We start from the raw sequence: 14,031 nt of genomic DNA, 5'->3' as shown, positions 1-14,031 counted from the left end.
CGTGTGGACGGGCCGTGAAGAGGAGGTACACGGGACCAGTGAGGTGAGCAGTCACAAAAGCAAATATAGCCTAGCTTATTTTTATCGTTGTTTATATGTCCTTGAATGAATCACAGGATTACAGGATATGACGCATAAATATAATGCTTCCCTATTAATTGATGTGAACTGCATTCACACCAGTGATGAACCGCTCCAGAGTTCACTAGCAATTGGCCCGAGACCACCTCTTTTAGGCGGACCAGAGTCCGGTTGTTTAGTTCACATCAGAGGTCTTGGACTGCATTCACACCAACCCAAACGAACCGCACCAGGGGCTGAAACGCTCCATGGTTCGATTCAACCATACTAAACAAGGCTGGTGTGAACGCAACCTTAGACTCATACTTAAAATATCAAGTTGGTAGGGAAATGGCATAACTTCTCTTCCCTGCCTCACATGGGAACATTGGGTCTTCACAAAAAGGTTGGCATTAATTGGGACACGAGTTTAGGACTGAGATAGCAGAGTAAGTGGCCTTGCAGAGTAAGTGGCCTATGGAACTTTGAGCATGGTATTAACGGCCTCTACCCCAACAAAACACTCTGTAATCTTTAACCTGTGCACTACACACACACAAACAAACACACTAACTGCACATACACAATGAGATGTACCCATGAAATATGCATTATAATTTGTTGAAGACACCCATAAAATATCCATTGAGTCTCATCAAGACATCTGAACGGGTTTGCTCTCAGGACTGACAGGAGTAATCCAAAGAGCTCTGTCTGTGTGTGTGTGTGTGTGTGTGTGTGTGTGTGTGTGTGTGTGTGTGTGTGTGTGTGTGTGTGTGTGTGTGTGTGTGTGTGTGTGTGTGTGTGTGTGTGTGTGTGTGTGTGTGTGTGTGTGTGTGTGTGTGTGTGTGTGTGTGTGTGTGTGTGTGTGTGTGTGTGTGTGTGTGTGTGTGTGTGTGTGTGTGTTGTTCCTTATTTCTGTATTTATGAGAATAAGATGTTTTTGTGTTTGCTGACATTTAGTGTACTCCTGTGTGTTCTCTCTTTGTTTGTGTATCGTTATATGTTCACATACAGTATTTAGCTTATATAAGAAATATGTTTATCGGTTATGACGAGATCAAGGTTGTACATACACGAGTTCACATTGACTTTATGTAATTGTTTGTGCATGTGTATGGCTATTAGCTTTCGGCTAAAGTCTCCATCCTATCTAATTAACAAACATAAACACACACATTACCTTGACTTTTTAACCGACCAAACTAAAATGTAATAGTTAGTTCCAGTCCTAAAAAATGTTGTTCATTTTAAACATTTTAAACTAATCTAAAACAATGCTCATCACTCAAATGTTATGGTGGGTTCGCACCGAGCAGGAAACAAACTTTGCGATTACATATAAAGGCAATGCCATGTGCCGGGTCATGCAAAGGATATTGCACAATTCACAAATCTTGCAGCAAGTCTCAATTTTTGGACTTGAGTGAGACATTCCTGCAACCCCTTTCGTCACTGATGTTCTAACGTTAATGAATCAGTCAGGGAGAAAAATCAATGTTTAAGCATTCTTGCATTGACTGCCTAGTCGTTTTTAACAATGCAGATGAAATTATGCGAATACATTAATTGAAGATCATAGACATAGACATCATAAAGCTACACAAATATCATTCAGTTCTAATAAGGCGTAACATGAAGTATGTGCATGTCTTCTAGTTTTCCCATTATATAAGGCTCTGCACATTACCTGCTGTTTGCCTAAGTTCCCCATTGTTCGCAGCATTGTTTCACAATTGCTCTCTGACCTTCTCTCTCTCTCTGCCCCCCCCCCCCCCCCCCGCCCTTCACTCATTAACTTCATCTGTCTTTCTCTCACTCTGTGGGTCGTCTGACTTCCCGTGGTTCCACTCTTAAAAATTTAATTTCCAGGATGCTCCCTGGTGCAGCCATCCAAGGTGAATGCCAAGTCAACCCCAGGTATAGACATTAATTAGGTTTAATTCATGCCACTGTAGCATTTCCACTGTCAGGAACACCTCGCCATTTCTATTCCTTATATTTCAAAGCAAATTAATTTAGTCTGCCTTTGCATTTGTCAAGATAAGCATGGAGCAAACATGAGACTACAACAAGATTTCTCCTTCTAAGAGAGAAGTTTTACAGCAATAGTATGCACAAACATAACATGTGATTTCCCAGGTAATATGTGATCTACCGTTTCCTCTGGCTTCCTGGATATTCTTAATTTAAATCCATTTCCTGGATATTCTTAATTTAATATGAATTGATTCTAAAAAGGCAGACATGTTTGAAATTATGATTTATTGTCGTCTCCTGCGGCCTCTTTTTATTAAGATTTATGGCAAGCAAAAGTAAAGGCCACTTTGCTTGATTTTCCAGTGAAACTATGGAACAGGTTTTATTCTGTCATTGAAACTCCAAATCCTGTGTCTGGCAGAAAATCTGTTTGTGCAAGAGTCTTATTTTTACCAATTAAGGCCTAAAGTTTATACTGTTGTTTGAACACGTTTTGCAAGCATTTTGGTTGTGTTACCCTATTTACTTCCACTCACAATGACTTTAAATGTTGTAACAAACAAAACAATATATTCAAAGCTGCACTAATATTTTTATGTTTACGATTACGTGTAATCGTAAACATAAAAATATTAGTGCAGCTTTGAATATATTCATGGCCATGCCATGTTATGTGTACAATTGAATGTGTTTAATCGCATTGTTGTACGCAAATTTCAATAATACATTCAAAAGCAGTGTATGGGGCACTTTTATTTTTAAAGTACTGCTATATAAACAAAAGTGCAATAATGCTTGGTTGGCAAAAACTTTAAAGAAATGCGGTGCTTTTTAAAAGCAGTATTCTCTTTACACAGTAGCAGTTAAAATATTTTGTGTAAATCTCAACTTAAACAATTAATGTTTTCAAATCATATATAAAACCAAAGCTATTTGCCACTGCCAGGGTATTAATGTTTTATCTACTTTCTTATAAAACAAGTTACCCTCAGAGTCCAGTGATTGGAAAATTCAACTTTGCAGTGGTTACAAATAACTCTGGTTCTTTCAACTCCGCTGCCTGGAAGGGATTTAAAGGTCTCCTATCATGCTGTATTTGAACAATATATTGTAGGGCCATATCTATGCAAAACATGTCTGTGAAGTGTTTTGCTCAAAATACTAAACAGATCCCCCATTGCAGCATGCCTCATCTCCCTCTATTTCAGCCCTGTTCAAAAAGTGCTGATTCTGTGACTGTAGCTTTAAATGAAAATGAGCTACTGATGGCCATGCCATGTTATGTTCCAAACCACATCAAGCATTATTTCTGAAACATTTTGGAGCTCAAACATTTCTCTCTCATGGGGTTTACCACATGGACACACATGGACTTGACACACACAATATTCCGCTGCTTAACAATACGTTATTGAAGATGAACATTTTATTTTAACCTGTTTATGCTGTACATAAACGAATAGTATTGACTGTATGTATGTTGTTACAGGTTGTGAAGTTAGGTTTGCGCTTCACAATGCTGGCTAGCTAGTTGGTTGCTGCTCCAACGGTTACTTAATTATTTAATACTAAGTAAACGTAATGGAAAACATTGAATGTGAGTATTTACATTAAACATACATAATTAAATTGAATAGAAAATGTACGTGTTCTCAAAAAACTTAAAGTATTGACTTTTGGCTTAATTATTGTTTTTAGTGTAGAACTTTGCCATTATATGTATTATATATATTTCAAAAACAACTACTCTAAATCCCTCCTACAGACATCCTGCTGAACACACACACACACACAGCTGGGGAGGGGATTTAGCTCGCCGACTGTATATTGGGGATGATAGGTTGGGACGTGTCACGTGGGCGGGACGTTGCCAGGAGTTCATTGTAAGGCCAGCCCACATGTTCCTTATTACATTATACCGGCAGCAAATCTGGATCAGCTAGATTGTATCCCCGTTTTTAGAGATGTGTAAGACTTTGGTATCTTTCCCCATGCTTCTTTCCCGGCCACTTTTTTGTTTTGGTTCATGTGAGTGCTGCAGCAGTCTAAGGCCCGCCCCAAATGCTCTCATTGGTTGAGAAACGTGATGACGCCCATCCCAAGCCAATACTGAGGAAAATGCCACCCCTCCTGTGACCGATGCCTTGTATGCGTATTCAGAGTCAGTGAGCAACAGACTTTCAAAATAATATTTCGAAAAAAAACTGTTAATGTGCACTCAAATAATTTTCGCTGTTAATGAATGAATGCGTTAACGCGATAATAAAGCGTTAACTTGCCTAGCCCTAATTTTTATTTAATGTATTGAATGACTTTAATGTCTTTAATCTACATAAACTCCCCCTTGGGAGTAGTCACGAAACAGCAGTTTCAGCATTTACCATTGTTTTGGTTTTACTGCCCACAAATACAGATGTTAAGGCTCAATCTCAAAGGCACCTCAGCTGAATCAGAAACACACAAAAACACAAAGAAAAGGAGTCAGCAATGGGATTCTTTATTATTTTTACATGAAATCATCATATATGCCAGAAACTGGAATGGAGTAAATAATGAAACAGACAAAAAGATTTGTAATCATATGCCAACTTGCCATTTTATACATTACTCATGCAAAAACCTGTGAACAGAGATTGAAAAAAAGGCGTGCCAGCAAGGCTGGATTCAGGGCGACTACAACGAATGAAAATGTCACGTTAACAGCTTTGGGATTTCCTGCATCCGGACCTGTCTGCGGTGAAATGAAATGACCTATACTACACATTCTAAAGTCATTAATCAACACACTATTGTTCAATTTGTTATTTGCATAATTGCAGCCTTCCTCATGTTAACCTTGCCATTTTCCTCATCAGCAAGGCATTTTCTTTTTTACTGGTGGGATGTGTTTTGTTTACAGCACAATCCTTTTTAAACTCTTTGCACTGTGTTGCTAAAATCTGATCTGGCACCAGTTGCCACAACATCCCATGCATTCATGCCTTTTAAAAACTGTCCTTTTCAGTGTCCATAATGCTTGAGCAGTTTGTGTAGTGTAAATGAAAACCCGTTGAGAAAATGTTACTCTAATACAATCTTTTGGCATCCCTTGTTTTCTCCTTCTGCACGCTCCATTTCTCCAAATGTGAGATGGTTTGAAGCAACACTTTTACGGAGAGCAGGCTCTAAAAGCACAGGAGACATCAGACATGCATTAGGACTGGGCAGGATTTTGTCACATGGTGATTCATATTGGAACACCTTAATCAAAGTGCATTGTGCTGAGAAGAAATAGTGTAAACTTAGGAGTGATGTTAGAAACAGGTTTTTAATCAGATAATGTCACAGCGGTGAGGAAAAACAGACTGAAATGCAGTACAAAAGGAGGGGAGTCAGGTTTTAAAGTTTGAACAAAAAGTGAGTTTTATCAAATTAAAGCTGGTTCTAACAACACAAACACTTAAAGAGCAACCCAAACCAAGAGAGAAAGTAGCAAACAAAAACAAGGGAAAAACCAGGATGACCCGACAAAACCCAGGGAGAAAAATGAAACAAAGAGATAATACATAACGGAAACAAATACAGGAAAAAATTAAAGACACAACACAAGCTCATGACAGATAATGATAAAAAGCCAGGGGCTCTGGAGGGGTCCATTGTCCCCGCCGTGATAAAGGACAATAGTTGCTATAGAGACTAGAGTAACATGTATAGTTGTACAGGCGAAGGAATGTAAGGGTAAGGTCAGAACACACTCCTTCACACAAATAGGCAGGTATAGACAGCATCAAACAACCCAGAGTGTTATTGGGTGCCCTTTCAACACTTCCACAAGCTGCAAAGCACATTGTGAGAGTTAAAACACCTTCTTTACAGAGGGAATGTTACATCTTGCATCGACGACTAATTGGTAGTGGAACCATTTTTTCTCCTCTTGCAGAGCACCGCTTTTGTTATGTGCGCTTACAATATTGCTTAAAATTTGATTTAAAAATCTTCAAGTTTACAAAGCTGTTAATGCCCTGACACCCTTTTATTAAACTATTCTCTATTTTATGTCCCTTTGTTAGCCCTAAGGTAAATATTCTAAAATCCCCCAAAATGTAATTGGGTAAGGGACTTTAATGAACCATGCTACCACTACTTTAGAAACATAGGACATGTATGCGACAGAATGCATTTGCGACTTAATAGCAGAAGTATGTAAATGTTTTCAGGAGAGAAAACTAAATTTATCTGTGAAACATAAAGTGGCTTGCTGATTAGTTAACATGATCAGGTATTTCCCCTGAACATGGTACAGAATTACATTCATTCCAAGCAAATTACATGCCTCATTATGCTAAATTGCTTGGTAAATGTTATTAATGTGTAGTTAGACTAGCACATTGGAAAAGTTGCTACTATATTATTAATTTTAATAACTTTGGGATGTTCCTTTAGTGTCTTTTTTGTTTACAAAACCATCACTTACTAATGGCTCACACATTACATTGTTTCATAACCTGCTGTCCATTTCTATAACCTAAAGTTGCCGTACGTTTTTACATTACATACTCAGGTACATGCTAACGTGCTTCTTTGATAACTCCTTACAACAAATACTTTCTTCTAGACTGATCCAGTTTTCCAGCCCCCCTCCCTAAACTTTACCTGGAAATAAGCATAATATGCAGTGTTGGGTGTAACGCGTTACAAAAGTTGACAGTAATGTATTACTTTTTGCTGTAACGCAGTAATATAACGCATTACTTCTGAAATTTGGGTAATATAATACCCGTTACAATTCTCAGTAACGCAGTTACAACAAATTTTAACCTGAAATGATGTGGTGTTATGTTTCTAAGAATTTACAAACATTGCGAGACTAACATGTTATTAATAACACACAGAGACGTCATGTTACCGGTATCACATCTTATTCAGCCCACTTAAACGGAGCATGAGTTTAATCTCTAGCTCTTTTCCTAATGTTCAGCATGTACTGCCAGATATATAGATAGCTTTATTTATTGAGCTGCAATAAACTACATTTTAGCATTTAATGTCATACTTTTGCAGTTATTTTGGTGAAAGTAACTCAAAGTAATGCAAAAGTAATGTAACGCATTACAGTTCAGAGACAGTAATAATGTAATGTTACTTATTACATTTTGGAAGTAACTTGCCAATTACTGATAATATGTTACCATTAAGCTATATCATGCAAAACTCTATCAGGGCACCTGTTTTTAAAAGATGACACACTAATATATGTATTCATAATTGCATTTTGTGCCAGAGCAGACATGCATTATACTTAGTTGCACTTGATCTAAGAGCTTAAACATTAAAAATAAAATATAGATAATTAACTTATACATTAGCCGGTAAAACATGCAGTCACTTAGGAAGAAATATGCATATAGTGTCTGCTGTCTGTTAGTTTCACTGGCTGGTTATACATAGCACACAGAGAGTGTACACTGACATTTTCTTGAATGTATAACTCCGAAAGGATCTGCTATCTCTTCGATCACAGCACTCCCAGTAAAGTGCTACTTGTAGGAGCTCATTTCCATGCAGGAAACCACGCCCTGCTAATGAGCAAATGATTCATTAAAGGAAAAAACAGAGAATCAGCAGGGAATACAACTCACTGAAGTGTGCTGATCATCCAGGTGTATCCATTGATCCCTGTTGAGACTTTCAGCTGGAGAACATCAAAGAACAGATGTTCCTTTAGTTTTCAAAAATGAGACAAAAAACATTGTTATAGGGATTTCTTTAGGGAGATATTATACACAAGAAAACCCTTTTTGAAAAAGTATATTACATCTGAAAGGGGGCTGTATGATCTGAATAGCACATTCAAGGGAACATTAGCAGATTCCTGATCTACACCATAATGCTATAATATCATAACATAAACAAACCTGAGGCAAAGAGTAGGGATGATATTTGGGTAGGAGGTTTGAGGTATTGGTAGGGACCTGGCTTTTTAAGGCTTTGTAGGGGTTAAGTAACATTTCTTGGTAAGTCTTATGTTTAACCGGGGGTCATGGTTAGGGATGAGGTTTTAGCCGCCGGTGGAGTCAAAGATGGTTCTGATGTTGTGGACCTGGGTGGAGGGAGTGATGTTGAATTTGTTGGTGAGTAAGAACTGGGAAGAGATGGTTAGGGAATAAGGGCTAATTATGAGTATTTCTGATTTGTTGCAGTTGAGTTAATGTTAGTTCTGATAAATCCGTAATTTGAAATTGAGGATTGAGTGGGCGATGGTCATCAGCATAGCAGTGGATGCAGTGGGCTGAACAAGGATGAAGAACAATGGACCAAGGAATGAACTAGGGGACACCATGAGACACGGGAGGGTTTGTTTTTGGTCTGGGTTTGTTTTTTATTGTGGCGGTATCAAGACAGGAGGAAAGTGCATCGTTTCAAGTATTAACCAGGTCAATACGGAAGGTGAAAAGTAGGGTTTGGATTGCGAGGGGCACACAATATCAGAACTAAGGTCTGGGACCAGTTTAAAAGCAGTGAAAAAGCAGTCTTCTATTTCTTTTCTATCTTCTATCTCTATCTATCTTTTTCATTATAACCCATGCATTTTGTAATGCTATATACTGTACACTAATTAAACCTGTACTGTAATTAAGTTATTATGAGAAATGTACTTGCCCTGTCACCCTTGTTTTGGAGCTTTAGTTTTATCCCACTTCCTCACCTCACACCTCACATATTTACATTTTTTACACAGAAAGATGTATTTATAAAAATCTTCATGTATACTCATCATTATTATAGTTGTAAACTGAATTATTAGGCAATATATTAATCAGCACTTCTTGGCAATATTCCACAGGGACTGTAAATGGAGACAATTTCTCAGTAAGGGTGCCTTAATCATGCATTTCAGTATTTATTTTATTTAACCTTTATTTAACCAGGTAAAAGACCCATTGAGATCATGATCTCATTTTCAAGGGTGACCTGGCCAAGAAGGCCGCAGCACACGTCATCAACGTACAAGATACAAATACATTACAATAAATAGGGCGACAAGTGAATAAAATAACAACAAAGTGCAAGAGCAAAGGAATCGATCATAGGAATTAATTAGGAGCAGAGGCACCGTCCAAATATTTTTTGTTGTCGGTCCTTTAGGAACCGGCGGAAGACATTAAAAGATACAAGTTCAGACATTTTTAGTTCGGCCTGAAAATTGTTCCAAGTTGATGGGGCAGCAAAACTGAACGCTTTTTTCCCCAATTCCGTCCGAGCTCGTGAGATATGCAAGCAGTAACTATCGCTGGACCGTAAGGCATACCGGGTTTCTGCTCCTCGGAGGAGTGAACACAAATAGGAGGGAACCAAGCCAAGCAGAGCCTTATAGATCATAAGCAACCAGTGAGTTTCTCTGCGAGTGCTCAATGATGGCCAACCAGACTCGGCATAAAGCTTACAGTGATGAGTGAGGCGGCCACAGCCAGTAAAAAACCTCAGTGCACTGTGATAAACAGTGTCCAAAGCTGATAGGCTTTTAGACAAAGCATACATGTACAGCACATCTCCATAGTCAACTAAAGGAAGAAAAGTTGACGACACAAGCAATTTACGCACTCGCAAAGAAAAACACAGGCGATTTCTGTAATAGAAGCCAAGCTTTAGCCTGAGTTTTTTTTACCAGGTTTTCAATATGTGATTTAAAGGAGAGCTCCTGATCTAAAAGGAAACCCAAATATTTGTAATTGGTGACAACCTCGATTGGATTACCTCGAGCAGTTATTACAGACGTACTTTCATTTGAGTAAGGAGCTTTTGAGAAAACAATGATTTTCGATTTTTTGGCATTTAGAACCAGTTTGAGACTTTGCAGGCGGGCCTGTACAACATTAAAAGCAGACTGTAACATCTCAAATGCATGCACAACAGAAGACGCACAACAATAAATAACAGTGTCATCAGCATAAAAATGATAGGCAGCGTTTGACAAATTTACACAAAGATCATTTATATAAATAGAAAATTGTAAGGGTCCTAGGACCGAGCCCTGTGGCACACCTTTAGTGATCTCTAGTGAGGATGATGTGGCATTGGCCATCTGAACACACTGAGTCCTGTTAGACAGGTAGTCAGCAAACCAGGTAGATGCCTGGTTAGAAATGCCAATTTTCTTCAGGATACTGATCAATATCTTGTGGTCTACCGTGTCAAAAGCCTTACAGAGAGAAAGGGCCACACATACTTTTTTTAAATCAAGCGCTTCAATTAGATCGTTTAAAACTTTCAGGGCAGCAGTAACTGTACTATGTTGCTTCCTAAAGCCAGATTGAAAGTTATTTAAAATACTATTTGATTCTAAGAAATCTTTTAATTGTTCACTGATTATTTTTTCCAATATTTTTTCAGCAATTCATAATTTGGAAATAGGCCTGTAATTATTCACGTCTGATGGGTCACCCCCTTTTAACAAGGGAAGGACAAAAGCGAATTTCCAAGCTTTTGGGAGTTTGTTGGTGCTGAGGCTGAGATTGAAAATGTGAGTCAGAGGCCCAGCTATATGATTGGCAGCCAACTTCAAGAAGAGAGGGTCCAATTGGTCGGGACCAGCTGCTTTTTTATTATCCAAGCTGATTAGGGCTCTACACACCTCAGATGCGGACACAGGCTCAAAGTAAAAGGAATTATCTGTGAGGCTGCTTACAGCCTCATCCTTAGAGTCCTTGGCCACAACAAAATTTAATTGATTGGAATTTTCCTTATCAAATAGGTGGCCCACAGAGACAAAATGCTCATTGAAGAAATTTAGCTTTAACAAATTATCAGTCAAATTAACTGAGCCTTTAACCAAGAAATGTGGTAGTTCATTTTGCTGAACAGCGCCAGATGTCGACTTCACCACCTTCCAAAATTTCTTTGGATCATTTAGGTTTTGTGTGGTTTCTGTTAAATAGAACTCAGCTTTAGCCTTCTTAATCGAAGACGTACATTTATTACGCAGCAGACGGAAATAATGCCAATCATTTTCGGATTTTGTTCTAGCCCATGCAGCATCTCTGTCTTTATAAGATTTCCGATTTCTGAATGAAACCAAGGATTATTGCGCCCTTTCACCCTGAATTTCCTAAAGGGAGCATGGGTGTTAATTAGATTCAGAAATTCATCATAAAAAAAACTCCTGGCCATTTCCACATCATCAAATAAGGAGATCCTGTCCCATTTACAGTAATACAGGTCGCGGATGAAGGCTTGTTCATGAAACTGTTTAAAGTCTCTCTTGTATACAATGTGTGGCTTGGTTTTAGGGAGTTTAGCATTTCTAACCACTGCGATGGTAGAGTGATCACTCAGATCATTTGCAAAGAGACCTATATTACTGTACTTATGAGGTGCATTGGTCAGAAAAAGATCAAGAAGCGAGGATCTAGACATAAATTTAATATTAGGTCGGGTTGGGCTATCGATGAGTTGAGTTAGATTCAGAGAGTCACAGACACTTTTTAGGTAATCTGAAGTTGAGGATAACCAGTCGTAGTTTAAGTCCCCCACAAGAGCGATTTCACTGGTGTTAAACCCTGCCACATGATTAGATAGGTTCGAAAGAACCTCTCTGCAGGCCGAGGGGGGTCTATAGCAGCCCAAAATTATAAGAGACTGGCCTTGAGCAAACTCAAGTTTTAGAGCAAGCAATTCGAATTGTTTAGTTAAAGATACAGAGGTAATGGGGGTGGCCTGAAATTTCTTTTTGATGTAAATGGCAACACCTCCTCCTTTCCTGGACCGATCACAACGAAAGACATTGTAACCAGTGATAGAAATGTCCTTATCTGGAACATTTTTGTTCAGCCAGGTTTCTGATAGTACAAGTATATCAGTATCAGTTGACTGTATCCAGATTTTAATTAAATCCATTTTAGGGAGCAAACTCCTAACATGTATATGTGAATAATCCCAAGTCCAGACCGTGCCCTAAATTCCTTAGGGGTGTCAATAGTGTTCAGTGGAGGGCCTGGGTTTGGCTGAATGTTGCCTGATAATAAGAGTAAAAGTAAAATAAAACACTTTCTCTTAACAACAGAAGTTTTAACAGTAGCCTCTTTATCTGGTTTAATTAGGTCTATAATTATGGATTCTGTGAGTCTAAAATTATTTTCCAAAACTGAAAGACACAACAAACGAAGCAGGCTAATGTCATTTAAAACTGGCACATAACGGGGCTTCAACATTTGAATGGTCGAGTCAGTGGAGGCCAAGTGTGTGTTTAATAAAAACGACGTCCTTAAAAGCGATAAAAAGTTTAAAAAGAGACAACACGCAGGCGACCATAAGCAGTTTAAGTGACCAATTAGACGTTACGGTTTGGGATCGTTTAAAAGAGTGTAAAACACCGTTGGTTTAGAGGGAGAAAACAAACAGTGAGGTGTGCGCGGCCATCTTGGATTGGATGTTAAAATGCCATGTATGAATAGTTCATATTATTATGATAAACAAGACATGCTTGTTCAAGTCATGTTTCCATGCTTTAATGTTCAAAAAGCTCCTTATTTTTCTCATACTGCCTGTGCTGCAGCACCTCTTTCACCCTCTGTCTGAAACCAGAGTCTGCTTTGATGGGTAAGTTGGCCCACTCTGTTGTGATTTGTTAACGGCTAAGAGCTGTCCTGCCCCTTGGCCTATCACGTACATTGTGTTGGAGCGCTAGCTAATAGAAGTGTGTTACACAGTGATGTCACTATGTTACAAAAGTAAACAAAGGAGTCCAATGGATGTGTTTCAGGCAGGGTGGGAGAGTATGGTAGAGAAACTCACTCCGGAGGGAACTACTAGTTTGTCTATGCAGATCATTTACAAAAAACAGATACAGGAAAGAGAAAACCCCCAAAAGCATAAAAGGGCCTTTAAAACAAATCTATGACCAAAGTATACAACATTATAAAGAATTATTCACTGAAGTTTTGAATTCAGGAAGTACTTTCCGGATAACAGATCGAAATCCTTCTACTGAACAGCATGTTGTAAAAAAGCCCTGAAATGCTTGTGTGCATGTTCTCTCCGTAGGATGTTTAAACATTTGAATTATTAAACGACTTATTAGATAGCACAGGTAATTTATTTTCATACCATTGTTTGTGCTGTATGGTCAGATATGTGATTTTCTTCAGTTCAACCAGCTGCTTTCAGCTATTCCAACTAACTGGAAACGTGAATTAAAAAAAGATGGAAACTGACAACAGGTCTGTTACAAGAACTAACTGACTTCTTGTACCTTATACAAGAAGTCCGAAATGGCTATCGAAAAATGAAAATAAATAAAATAATTTATAATTACTGTTTACAGAGCAGTAGACTTACTGCTTTTCCTCATACGGTCTGCTCCTTCTGGGAAGATGATTTTAATATTTTTTTTTAGAACTATATACAAAACAACAATTGATTCTTATTCAAGAATCTTCTAACTGAAGATTTTTTTACAAGATTACCTCTACAAAAAAACAACTCAACATCTTTAATATTGAACCATCACTATTATGTAGATTCTGTGATGAGGAAGAGGAAGAGCAGATGTATTTATTTTTTTATTGTCCATATGTTGCAAGTGTGTGGTCTAAGATTCAAAATTGAATTTACAGCCTTTAATATTTTTGGGGCTTTTAGAGGAAGACTGCACAAAGTTAATAAATACAACTATTCTTATTGCTAAAATACATATTTGTAAAAGTCAATCATGGAGTAATCTGAATGTATGGTGTTTGAAGAGTAGATTGAAAATACAATTTCTTTTGGAAGAAATGATTGCAACAAAAAATCAAAGGGTGGCTCAACACGCCATGAAATGGGAAATAATCAGCTCTAACCGAGAGTGGGATTGAAGGAACAGTAAATATGCTTGCCATGTTGTGTTTTTGGGGATATTTGGTTGTCAACCTATTTTTTAATGAAATATTGAAGTGATCCTACTGACTATCTATATTTCTTCTTTTATTTTGTTGTGTCTGAGATGGGAATGTCATCTCTTATATGTTATTGTTA

This window comes from Eleginops maclovinus, chromosome 2 (assembly GCF_036324505.1).
Source record: "Eleginops maclovinus isolate JMC-PN-2008 ecotype Puerto Natales chromosome 2, JC_Emac_rtc_rv5, whole genome shotgun sequence".
Taxonomy (NCBI): Eukaryota; Metazoa; Chordata; class Actinopteri; order Perciformes; family Eleginopidae; genus Eleginops; species Eleginops maclovinus.
The sequence above is the reverse complement of the archived record's forward strand: the minus strand, read 5'-3'. Positions refer to the sequence as shown.